The sequence below is a fragment of the Tamandua tetradactyla genome, chromosome 13, assembly GCF_023851605.1.
Source record: "Tamandua tetradactyla isolate mTamTet1 chromosome 13, mTamTet1.pri, whole genome shotgun sequence".
Lineage (NCBI taxonomy): Eukaryota > Metazoa > Chordata > Mammalia > Pilosa > Myrmecophagidae > Tamandua > Tamandua tetradactyla.
Window position 1 is genome coordinate 22,984,678 of NC_135339.1, and position 12,878 is coordinate 22,997,555.

General features: G+C 38.2%; 1 protein-coding gene across 15 annotated transcripts in view; it reads left to right on the top strand.

Moving 5' to 3' along the window:
- Positions 1-12,878, top strand: part of USP54 (ubiquitin specific peptidase 54) — a 194,630-nt gene that overhangs the window by 55,291 nt on the left and 126,461 nt on the right. Inside the window, exon 2 of one of the 15 annotated variants that reach the window (XM_077124912.1) lies at positions 4,756-4,856. The exons of 13 other annotated variants lie outside the window; for them this stretch is intronic. The gene's annotated coding sequence lies outside the window, so the exon portion shown is untranslated. Of the gene's footprint in view, positions 1-4,755; positions 4,857-11,474; positions 11,649-12,878 lie in introns of those variants that run through there. One more of the 15 variants, XM_077124914.1, reaches the window with a different exon arrangement.

The window sequence follows — 12,878 nt, forward strand, 5'->3', positions numbered from 1 at the left end:
ATAGGCTGGGAGCATGCCGGGACACGTGTCGGGTCGGGATTGGTCACAGTTGTTGCTAGGGTGGAGGGCAGGTTTCTGGGATTGGTCACCGTTGTTGCTAGGGTGGAGGGCAGATTTAAGGTTCGCGCCTTTGGCGCGAACCACCGCCAGTTCCGGGAAGAAAGCCGGTCGTGGGTTAGGCCATTTTGTGTTGCCTTGCATCAGCCACGGCAGCCATGTTTGGCAATATTTTATGGTTCTCCATCATACCTTTTGAAGTGTTTTTATCAGAAAAGGATGCTGAATTTTGTCAAATGCTTTTTTCAGCGTCAATCACGATGATCATGTGATTTTTCCCTTTCAATTTGTTAATGTGCTATATTACATTGATTGATTTTTCTTGTTTTGAACCACCCTTGCATTCCTGGTATAAACTCCACTTGGTTGTGGTGTATAATTCTTTCAATGTGTCTTTGGGTTAGATTTGCTAGTATTTTGTTGAGAATGTTTGCATCTGTATTCATTAGGGAGATTGGCCTGTAGTTTTCCTTTCTTGTAGCCTGTTTACCTGGTTTTGGTATTAGAGTGATGTTGACTTCATACAATGAGTTATGTAATGTTCCTTTTTCCTCAGTTTTTTGGAAAAGTTGAACAGAATTTGTGTTAGTTGTTTTTGGAATACTTGATACAATTCCCCTGTGAAGCCATCTGGTCCTGGGCTTTTCTTTGTAGGAAAATTTTTGATGACTGATTGAATCTCTACTTGTGATTGGCTTGTTGAGATCTGCTATTTCTTCTCAAGTCAGTGTAGCTTGTTGGTGTGTTTCTATGAATTTGTTCATTTCGTTTGAGTTGTCTAGTTTGTTGGCATATACTTAGTTGTTCATAGGATCTTCTTATGAGTTTGTAATTTTTTAGGGTCTGTGATAATGACCCCCCTCCCCCCATTTCTGATTTTGTTTATTTGCAAAATATCTCTCTTTTTTAATTTGTCATCCTAGCTAGGGGTCCATTGATTTTACTCTTCTTCTCAAGAACCAACTTTTGGTTTTATTGATTCTTTCTATTGTTCTTTTCTCCCCCAATTTATTTAATTCTGCTTTTATTTTCGTTATTTCTCTTCATCTTTTTGCTTTGGGGTTAGTTTGCTGTTCTTTCTCCAATTCCTCCAGGTAAGCAATTAAGTCCTTGATGTTTGTTCTTTCCTGTTTTTTAATTTAGGCATTTAGGGCAATAAATTTCCCTCTTAACATTGCCTTTGCCGCATCCCAGACATTCTGATATGTTCTATTCTCATTTTCATTCACCTCCAGATAGTGGGCTGAGTTCTCTAGCAAATTCTTCTTTGACCCACTGGTTGTTTAAGAGTATGTTTTAATGTATTTAATATATTTAATCTCCATATATTTGTGAAAGTTCTGGTTCTTTGGTGGTTATTAATTTCCAGCTTCACTCCATAGTTACCAGAGAAAGTGCTTTGAATAATTTCAGTCTTTTTAAATTCATAAAGACCTGTTTTGTGCCCCAGAATTTGATCTATCCTAGAGAATGTTCCATAAGCACTAGAGAAGAATGTATATCCTGATGTTTTGGGGCATAATAACCTTATATATGTCTGTTCTAATTTATTTATCAAATTGTTTAAGTTCTCTATATCCTTGTTGTTCCTCTGTCTAGTTGTTCTGTCTAAAGAGGAGAATGTTATATTGAATTCTCCCACTATTATTGTTGTAACATCTATTGCTCCCTTCAGTTTTGCCAATGTTTGCCTCATGTACTTTGGAGCTCCTTGACTGGGAACATAAACATTTATGATTGTTATTTCTTCTTGTTGAATTGTTCCACTTATCAATATGTAATGTACTTTCTTGTCTGTTATGATTTCTTCACATTTAAAGTCTATTTGTCTAATATTAATATAGCTCCTTCTGCTTTCTTTTAGTTGCAGCTTGCATTGGAACATCTTTTTCTATCCTTTCATTTTCAATCTATTTGTATCCTTGTGTCTAAAATGAGTCTCTTATAAGTAGCATACAGATGGATCATATTTTTAAATCCATTCTGCCAATTTGTATCTTTTAATTGGTGAGTTTAGTTTGTTAACATTTAAAGTTATTACTGTAAAGGCATTTCTTGAATCTACCATCTTGTCCTTTAGATTTTATTTGTCAGATCTATATATTCTTGTCCCTCTTTCTCTTTTTTATCCTTTGAGTTAATATTACTGTTACTCTTCAATTCTGTGCCTCCTCCAAACCTTCCTCTCCCGTCTTTTTTTTCAGCTGACAGAACTCCCTTTAGTATTTATTGTAGGACTGATCTCTTGTGGACAAATTCTTTCAGCATTTGTTTGTCTGTGAACATTTTATTCCCTCCCTTAATTTTCGAAGGACAGTTTGGCTGGGTACATAATTCTTGGCTGAAAGTCTTTCTTTTTTCAGGATCTTAAATATGTCATACCACTGCCTTCTTGCCTCCATGGTGCCTGTTTAGTAGTCTGAACTCAGTCTTATGTGGTCTCACTTGTTTATAGTAGATCACTTTTCTCTTGCTGCTTTCAGGATTTTCTGTTTCTCTTCAGCATTTGACAGACTGATTAATATGTGTCTTGGAATAGACCTATTTGGACTTACTCTTTTTGGGGTTTGTTGGGCTTTTGCATATTTGCAGATTTCTTAGGATTTCCTTAGTATCATATCATCTGCAAATAATGAAAGTTTTACTCCTTCCTTTCTGATTTGGACCTTTCATTTATTTTTCCTGCCTGATTTCTCTAGCTAGAAATTCTAGTACTTTGATTTGCATATTTATGTCTTTTATAAAGGTTGGGAAATTTCCCTCCATTATCTCCTCAACTAATCTTCCAAGCCCCTTTCTCTTCTTCTAGGACACTGATGATTCTTATATTTGTGTGTTTTGTGTTGTCCATCATTTCCATGAGATCCAATTCAAATTTTTCCATCTTTTTTACTCTTTGTTTTTTTCTGTGCTCAAAATCAATCATCCTGTCCTCCAGTTAATGTATTCTTTCTTCTGCCTCTTCAAATCTGCTGTTGTATGTCTCTAGTGTATTTTTTGTTTGATCTATAGTATCTTTTGTCTCTGTGATATCTATTTTTCTATTTGTTCTCTCAAATTCTTCTGTGTGCACTTCTAATGTCTTCTTGATCTCTTTTATATCATTAGCTAACCAGTTGAATTTATTTAGTACAGTTATATGAACATTTTTGATTAGTTGTTCCAATGTTTGTGTCTCCTCAGGTGTTTTAATTTGGTCATTAGGGTGGGCTATAACTGTTTGCACCGTTTACACTTTGTGGTTTTACACTGCCTTCTAGGCATTTAATTATCTTCATAGGGTTACTTTGTACGTTGATTTCCCTCAGTAGCCTAAGGTTTTGTGTTTATGGGAAGGGAATAGGGCAGGGAGCAGCAGCACGGTGGCAGAGTGAGGCACAGGGCTAGTTGTGGCACAGGGCTAGGTGTGTGTGTGTGTGTGTGTAGAGCACTACACTGGTGCCTGGGAGCATGGGGTGCAGGTTGCAGGATCGTGGGGGTGCAGGACAGGAGCCGTGGTGACAGGATGCAGCTTGGGCAGGCCTTGAAGCACAGGGACAGAGCGAGGCATGGGGGATACAGAGGCAGGGTGTGGCTGGAGGTAGAGCAGGGGTGTCTATGCAGATTCACAGCAGTGTTGGGGGGGGCATGGGGACTGGGAGGGCATAGTGTGGGTGCATGGGTACAAGAATGCCAGCAGGGCCCTTGTATGCACATGGAATGCAGGAGTTATGGGGAGTAGGGTGTGGGGTTTGGGGAGCAGTGGGTGAGGTGTGGGTGCACATGGAAACGGGAGTGCTGGGGTGGCGGTTGGGAGGGTGAGGTACAGGTCATGATGGGGAGGGGCATGACATGAGTCTGGGGGTGGGGCACACGAGCAGGGGTGCAGGGCATGGGTGTGCATGTGAGTGAGACATGATAGGGTGGGCCCCGCCACCAAACCTTCCTCTTTTTATTGTTTATTTTTATTTTTATTCTTATATATATTTTTGAGTAATAAAGTTCAAAAATTGATTATGGTGATTGTTCTAGTTTGCTAGCTGCTGGGGATGCAACACACCAGAGATAGTTGGTGGCTTTCAATAAAAGTAGGTTTATTTAGTTGACGTATAGTTCTTCAGAGTAAAGATAGCTGGCTTTCAATTAAGGTTCTTTCTTATGTGGGAAGGCACAGGGCAATCTCTGCTGGCCTTCTCTCCAGGCCTCTGGGTTCCAACAACTTTCTCCGCGGTGATTCCTTTCTGCATCTCCAAAGGCCTGGGCTGAGCTGCGAGTGCTGAGATGAGGTATGCTGAGCTGCTTTTTTTTTTTTTTTCTCATGGTCAGGCACTGGATATCGAATCTGCGTCTCCCGCATGGCAGGCAAGAACTCTGCCACTGAGCCACTGTTGCACCGCCCAAGAACCTATGTTTTGACAACAGATGAACGTGTTTTTCTAATCCTGGCTCTGTCACTCACTAGTTATGTGACCTTCAAATTACACAAACTTTTTTGAGCTTTAGTTCCCTGAGTTTCCAAATATTTGTTGTCCCTCATGGTGAGAGAATGACACATCCCTTCCCAGGTCTGTGTGACTCAGGAACCTCCCTGTCAGGATTAGACTCCAGTCCAGGTACATCAGACTTGGCTACATACCTTGCCTTAGCCAAATATAATGTGAATAGAAGCTTTAAGAGACACCTTGAGGTTTTACTACCTGTCTTTTCCTCTGTCACAAGATTGGTATGTGCCAGGTGGCGGTTGTTCCTTCAGTCCTGGCCTGGGAATACAGAAGAAGACATGGCATAGAGCCACGACTGATCCACAATGGACTTGAAACGTGAGCAGAAAATAAACTCTATTGCTGTCAAGCACTAAGATCCCATTGTACCATAGCCTAAAGTGATTTTTACATACCCAAATGTTCTAGTTTGCTAGCTGCTGGAATGCAATATACCAGAACAGAATGGCTTTTAAAAAGGGGAATTTAATAAGTTGCTAGTTTACAGTTCTAAGTCCGAGAAAATGTCCCAATTAAAACAAGTCTATAGAAATGTCCAATCTAAGGCATCCAGAGAAAGATACCTTGGTTCAAGAAGGCTGATGAAGTTCATGGTTTCTCTCAAGTGGAAGGGCATATGGCAGTCAGAGTTTCTCTCTCATCTGGAAAGGTACATGATGAACACGGTCAGAGTTCCTCTCTCATTTGGAAGGGCACATGGTGAACACAGCATCATCTGCCAACTTCTTTTCCTGGCCTCCTGTTTCATGAAGCTCCCCGGGAGGCATTTTCCTTCTTCATCTCCAAAGCTCGCTGGCTGGCAGATTCTGCTTCTCATAGCTATGCCGTTCTGCTTTTCTCTCTCTGAATCTCCTCATTCTCCAAAATGTTTCCTCTTTTATAGGACTCCAGAAACTTCTCAAGACCCACCCAAATGGATGGAGACATGTCATCACCTAATCCAGCTTCGCAACCACTCTTGATTAAATCACATGTCCGGGGAGATGATCTGATTACAGTTTCAAACATACAGTATTGAATAGGGATTATTCTGCCTTTATGAAATAGGATTTTGATTAAAACATGGCTTTTCTAGGGGGCATACATTCTTTCAAACCAGCACACCAAATCTATAGGAGGGGCATAATGTTACCCATTTTGCAAAGCTAATGCCAAGACAAAGTGAAGTTAATGAATATAAAAGCTCTACAGTGTGGTAGTCAGAACAAGGCTTGGCAATGGCAGTTTAAACATTTCAGGAAATAGACTGAGGAGTTTTAGGAGCCTTTACATTATTTTTGAAGGTGTTTCTGATTAAGGGAAGGCACTTATTTCCTAAATAACTTTCTCTCTTTTTTTTCCCTTTTGGAAAATATCTACATTTAATTCAAGTCACATTTCTAGTTTCACCTTCTCTGTAAACTTTATCCAACCCTCTGTCCCTATGCAAAATCAATTGCTGCTGTACAGCCATAATAACACTGAGTTATAAATGTTTATGTGCTGACTTCCCCACTAGACTTTGTAGATCTTTAGGGTAGAAGTTCATTTTATTTTCCAGCATCCAGAAAGTCATAGAATAGGTAGAAATTACAACAGAACTTCATAGAAATAATTTTGATTCATGCAACAGACACCAGGATGTGATATGATTCTATTCTATTGTACAACAATAGAAATAAAGGTATCTAGTAACATGCATTCAAGTACTTGGTTTTAATATTATAACAGAATGGAGTAAACCCTGCATGCAAGAAGAATGCCTTAGCATTTTCAACCTAATTGTCTACTGGGGATCAGAATGAGAATCGTTTGAGTGCTCTAATACCTGCAAGTGCACTTTCCTTTGTTCTTTCTAAGTCTACTTTGTTAGCTCTCGTAGTTTATTCTGCATAATAATATCTATTCTGGATGCATAAAGAAAAACATGTTTATTATAGGTTAAGGTTAAAACAACTTTACTGAGGTAAAATGGACATATTTAAATGCGTATATTTAAATGCATATATTTAGATGCATAATTACATACATGAAAACTATCACCACAATCAAGATAGTGAACATAACCATCACTCCCAGAAGTTAACTAGTGTATTAGTTAGGGTTCTCTAGAGAACAGAATCAACAGGAAACCCTTGCAAATATAAAATTTATATAAGTGTCTCACGTAACTATGGGAATGCAGAGTCCAAAATCTGCAAGGGCAGGCTGTGAAGCTGATGATTCCGATGTAGGGTCTGGATGAACTCCACAGGAGAGGCTCACCAGCTGAAGCAGGAAGAGAGCCTGTCTCTTCTGAATCCTCCTTAAAAGGCTTCCAGTGATTAGATTAAACATCACTCATGCAGAAGACACTCCCCTTGGCTGATTACAAATGGAATCAGCTGTGGTTGCAGCTGACATGATCATGATTTAATTCTGTGAAATGTCCTCATCACAACAGACAGGCCAGCACTTGCTCAACCAGACAAACAGGTACCACCACTTGGCCAAGTTGACACATGAACCTGACCATGACAGTGATGAATGCATAAGTTATATGATGATACTGTGAACCACTGATTGTATACTTTGGATAAGTATAGGGTATGTGACTATATCTCAATAAAATTGCATTAAAAAATCTCTTCAGCTGCTGAAAGATCCTGGAGTGCATGAAGAGTAGTAATGTATAGCGTGAACCACAGGATCACCTAAATGCATGTGGGGGGCAGGGTAGGAGGGCTTCGGGTGCCAGTAGGTGGGGTTCAGGTGCATGGGGCGCAGCGTGGGTTGTGGTGGCGGTGTGTGGTGGTGTGTGTGGGTATGGCATGTTCAAGGAGTGCCACTTGGCTTACTTCCTGGAAAGGAATAGCCTGAAAAAAATTGGAGGGAGTGTCAGGTGTAGAAGCCACATAACTGGGCCTCGGTGGCTTCCTCTACTTGTAGTAAGTAGCATGTTCAAACTCTTTGTGGTTTAAGTAAGCTATCTGGAGTCGTTAGAGCAGGAATAGGCTACCAACTTAATTTTTAGAGGCACTCTAATAATTTGGATAGCTTCTAATCCCTCTCATCATTTTCTTCTATTTTGTCTTAAGCATGTCTTTTTTCCTTGACTATGCCTTAAAGTTGAGATTTAAAAGAGAATATTCAAATTTTGATCACTTTCTTTGAGACCAACATTTAGGTGATCCTGTGGTGCACTCTAGAGATATTACTACTCTTCATGCTCTCAAGGATCTTTCAGTAGTTGAAGAGGTTTTTTTAATGCAATTTTATTGAGATATAGTCACATACCCTATACTCATCCAAAGTATACAATCAGTGATTCACAGTATCATCATATACTTGGGCATTCATCACCATAATCAATTACTGAACATTTTCATTACTTCAAAAAAAATACACATAACAATAACAATAAAAATAAAAATGAAAAAAGAATACCCCAAACATCCCATGCCCCTTATCTCCTTTATTATTTATTTATTCTCCTTTTTTTACTTTTAAAAAGGGAATTCATTAGGTTGCAAGTTTACAGTTCTAAGGCCATGAAAATGTCCAACTTAAGGCATCCAGAAAAAGATACCTTAATTTTCGAAGAAAGAGCCGATGAAGTTCAGAGTTTCTATCTCAGCTGGGAGAGCACCCCTCGACTTCTGCTAGCTGTCTCTCCTCATTTCTTAAGGCTTCCCTGGGGGCGTTTTCCTTTTTCATCTCCAAAGGTCTCTGGCTGTGTAGAACTCTGTTGGTTCTGGTTGCTCTCTATTTATTGTCCTTATTTTTTACGTATCTTCCCATTCACTGGTTAAAGGGAGTGTTAGCCACAAGTTTTTTTGCAATTACATGGTCACACTGTAAAAGCTAAGTAACTATACAGTCATCTTCAAGAGTCACGGTGACTGGAATACAGTTTAACAGTTTCAGTTATTTCCTTCTATCTGTTCTAATCCACTAAAGGCTAAGAAGGGGTATCTTTATAATACATAAAAATAACCTCAAGATGACCTTGAAGAGATTTTTAAATCCTCATTCTAGAGATAGTGGCTATTGTTCATAATGACATAATGCTGTTTCACACAATTTTTAGAATGATGCAAAATGTAATTGCATGAATGAATTCAAGTAATGATGATATAATATTAGAAGCTCAAATAAGCAGCCTCTTTCTTTAGAGTACGTTTATGTGAGAAACATACAGAAGGTTTCTTGGGTGATTTTGCTGCTTTGGTCTATGATTAACAAAGTTTCTCCATATTGTGTCTTTAGAGTTAGTTTTTTCCCCCTTCTCTCTTCCTGTTCTACAATATACCTCCTCTAAGTTATGCGTACATCAGTGAAACTATCAGCTATTTAAAATTCATACACTATCTGCCAGCATCATGAAGAAATCTCAGTATAAAAACTAGATACAAATTAGCTATATCATTTTTACTATTTTTCCATTGACTTCTCAGTATAGAATTCCTTTTAATCTAGAACCAAAGGCTAAAATTTTTTCTTTTGAAATACAAATCTATCTCTTAGCTGCATTTTCAAGAACTGCTGTTAACAGCTCTGAATTATGCTGCTCTGTTCCTCTTTTCTGTTCCTCAGCATATAGCCCAGGAATCAAATGCCACTGTCTCCAAGTGTTCGAAAGTCTTCTGCTTGTTAAAAGGCAACCTCTTTCCTGTTACTCCCCACTCTAATCCTTCATGTTTATTTAAAAGTCCCCCAAATTCTTCACTACTCTCTAGGGTGCTAGACTCAAGAGGCTTTCCAGCATCCTCCCCCACCCCACGTTGGCTCCTACTCTGGAGCCGCTCAATTCCTACCTTTACTGCCAACATCAGCATCTCAAAAATTAATAAAACAAAACAAAAATGCTTTGCTCTGTCCAGAGGGAGGCATCTTGTTTTGTCTTAGAGAAATCTCTCTGTTACTTTTTTATTGCTTTTTAGAGCAGCAAAATGTTCTTTCATTAAGTTGAACATTCTGCTGTACCCTATTTTACTTGCTAGAGAAGACCAATAATAAGTAGTTGTGGGATCTGCCCAAATATGAATTCCTAGCCTGTCTTCTTCTATTAACCCATCCTCTCTCTACAAGGATTTTTCTAGCTTTATTCAAGTCTTGTATCTCCCTGTTAATAATATTTATGTTTTCTCAGAGGCTTTTATCTATTATGGTCAAAGGTGGGCATATTATGCCATAATATATTCTTTGGAAAGTACTTGAAAAAACATGGCTTGCTAAGTTTTGTTGAAGCACAATTTTATAAATTACTGTTGCAATTGGGCATCCAACTTTAATATTACTGGACACTTAAATATGACTTCTAAAATACCACTTTCTTGCTTGGTTTAGTAACCTTGCCTGCAGAAATTCTTCTACGGGTAATTTGGTGTTCACCTAGCACAAACCTGTGCTTATCCAATTTATTTTAGGTGGAGATGCCCTGTGGTTGATACAGGGTTTTCTATAGGAGACAGAATCTCCTTCAGGAAGACTTTATACAATCTTGAGGGCAAAAAAAAATAATATACAAGGTGGAATGTGAATATAATAAGAGAATTTTATGTGTAGTGTTTCCTGAGGGGTCAAAAGAGAATATAATCTACTAGCAAGAGATTTATCTGGATCATTTCCCTTACTAGGTTGAGATATGAAAAGTTGTGTCACCTAGTTGCATTGTAGCCAGGGTTGAAGCTCTGTAACTGTACTCCCAGACTCTAGTTTTGATTATTTCCACAATGAATATATATACCCCTATGTTAACAACTTAATTGGAAAAATGAACATTGGTACTTGTACATTCTTTCTTTGCAGTGACACTGATCAGAAGAAATTGCAAGTTTCACACTTTTGAAACTACCATCCCCATTCCCAGTGGGCCTAGGAGACCTGAATTAATCATGCCAGTTGGTTAGGAGGAAAAGAGTATGCTTTTTTTTTTGTTTAATTTCGGCACTTCTACTGTTGCCAAAGGATTACTTTAGTTTAGTGTATTGTTAAAATATAAGAGCTTAGTTTTGGGCAGTGCCTGTGTTTATTTGACTTTACCAATAAATCTTAATTAAACCTGTTTTTAGTCAGTTCAAATATATTAACTCAGACTATAGAAGTGCAACAAGTCTTCATACTTGGCATGGATTCTGCTGATAATTTTTTCATCAGTATGCTTATTTAACAACTCCTTTTAATAAAGCTGTTTTATAACTGGGTGTATTACATAGAAGAGTGTGTGTAGGTCCTCTGGGGCCTTCGTAACCTGCCTGAAAATGTTAAGTTCTGAGCCCACCGATCACATGTTAGAGGAGGGACCTTGCTTCTGGGCGATATAACTTGCTTCTTCTCTAAAAGAGGGATGGAGATTTCTTATATTATCTTCACCTTTGGAGTTGGGAAACTTAAAGATCTCAAGCATTTTTAAGTTGACTATCTTATTCCAATAGTTCAGTTTACGTAATTATTTTCTTTTAATAGTTTTTAAATAGTGTGGCCCATTTAAGACAGTTGAAGGAATTTTGCCTATTAAAATGATTTAATTTAATTTTGGTCCAGAGAGCTTGGAATTCTGAATTAATTCCAATTTGAATTCTGGGATTCAAATAATGATATTTTGTTTATTTTCTAAAACACCACAAAGTATCATCTTCTAGAGTTCCTTTTGACTAGAGTGCAAAGGACTGTTTCTTAATACTGGCCCTTCTTTTGGAAGGAGCTGTCACCCTGCAAGCTTTATTATTACCCTGATGACCTTTGTGATCTGGAATGCCTCTGGAGGAAACAGCCTTCTAAATATTTTTCTTGAGCCCACAGTGAAGTTTGTGATGTATCCTTTGAAGTTACTTTCGGTTAATTTTTAAAGTTTACTTTGTCGGCTTTTAATTGAAGGCTCCATCTTTTTAGCTTTGTTGTGAATAGTCTGTGCAGAGTTCCTGGTTGGTGGTAAACAGAATTGCCCTGATCCCTGAGATCCGGGTCTGTGGGAAGCCTTTAAGGTTTAGATCCACCAGTTTCCCATTATCCTTAACTGCTGTTGTCTCCTCCAGTACTCTCCCCACCACACAAACTAGCTTTTCCCTTGTCCCTCCCGTATATCACTTGCCCCACAAATGCCCTTGTGATTGCTGGAGGCCTTTTGCTGGAGATTATGTGTGCTGTCCTGTAAGTAGAATATTTGTGGTAAAACTATTTATGGAAGGATCCAGGGAATGGGTCAGTCTTTGTGAAGTGTTCTTTTGAACTTTGACATTGAGATTTTAAAGATTCTCTTAACTTTCAGGAAGCTTCTTTCATGTTGAATCCTGTTGTTTTTGCCCTTCTCTCCTCTCTTCAAATTTTGTTATTATTGGTTTAAAAAACCATTCTCATAGATATTCTTGACCTTGTAAGAATCAAAAGTAAGGTTTGTGGGTATGGTACTTTAAATTTCTTTCAAATAGATTATGATTTCTTTATAGTTATTTTGATATTAACATATTGGTAAAAATAATAACATAGGAGAAAGCCTATTTTGTGATTTAAACTGGAAAGTAGCATTTACTTCTATAATCAGAGTGATTATTTTGTCTATCAGAGGAATATTGTTAGCAAGATTCATTCCGATTTTGACAATTTATTATCAGTTCTGGGAAGTGGTTCCCTGAGTACTTCAGGATAAAAGATGCTTCTGGGAATTATTTTTGAGAAGTTAGAAAGACTTGTTCAATAGCGCCTACCTTGAGGTATGAGATCGATATCCTTTTCTTTTTTGTTGTTCAAATTGAATCAAAATGTCAGTTTCATAATGGGATTTCTATTTCCTGGGCTGTGTGTTTTGATTCTTAACTAAGAAACAGCATTGGTGTGTGTTTGTGTTTGACACTGGATGGGGGGTACTCTGACGTTTCAAGCAACTAAAGTGGTGATCCTTGGTATCCTCAAAAGTGATGCTAATTAGAAGTAATTTTTATGGTAGATGATGTGAGGAAACTTGTGAGAGTTTATCACCACTCAATTGAGTCACTTGTTCAAATGTTAGTTGTACGCATACACTAATGATTTCTTGAGCTCCTACTATGTGACAGATATAAGGTGCTGGTCTAAGTGCCTTGCATTTATGAAGTCCTGTTTCAACCTTGTCAGGTAGATAGTAGTATTCCCCTGGAAAGTGTTATATATAGTTGGGAAGAATATGGGCATTTCTGTAAAATGAAGAAATTAGTTGTTAGAATTAAAGGATATAAGTGTATCTGGTGCCTAACATAGTGACTAACACACAGTTGCTGTTCACTAAATGGCAGTTACTATTACTATAATTCTATACTTTCAAAAGCCAGAGAGGCCAAGGAACTTCCTGAAGGTCACTCAGCTTTAAGTAGTAAAGTTAGGATTCGAACTGGCTCAAAGCCTGGG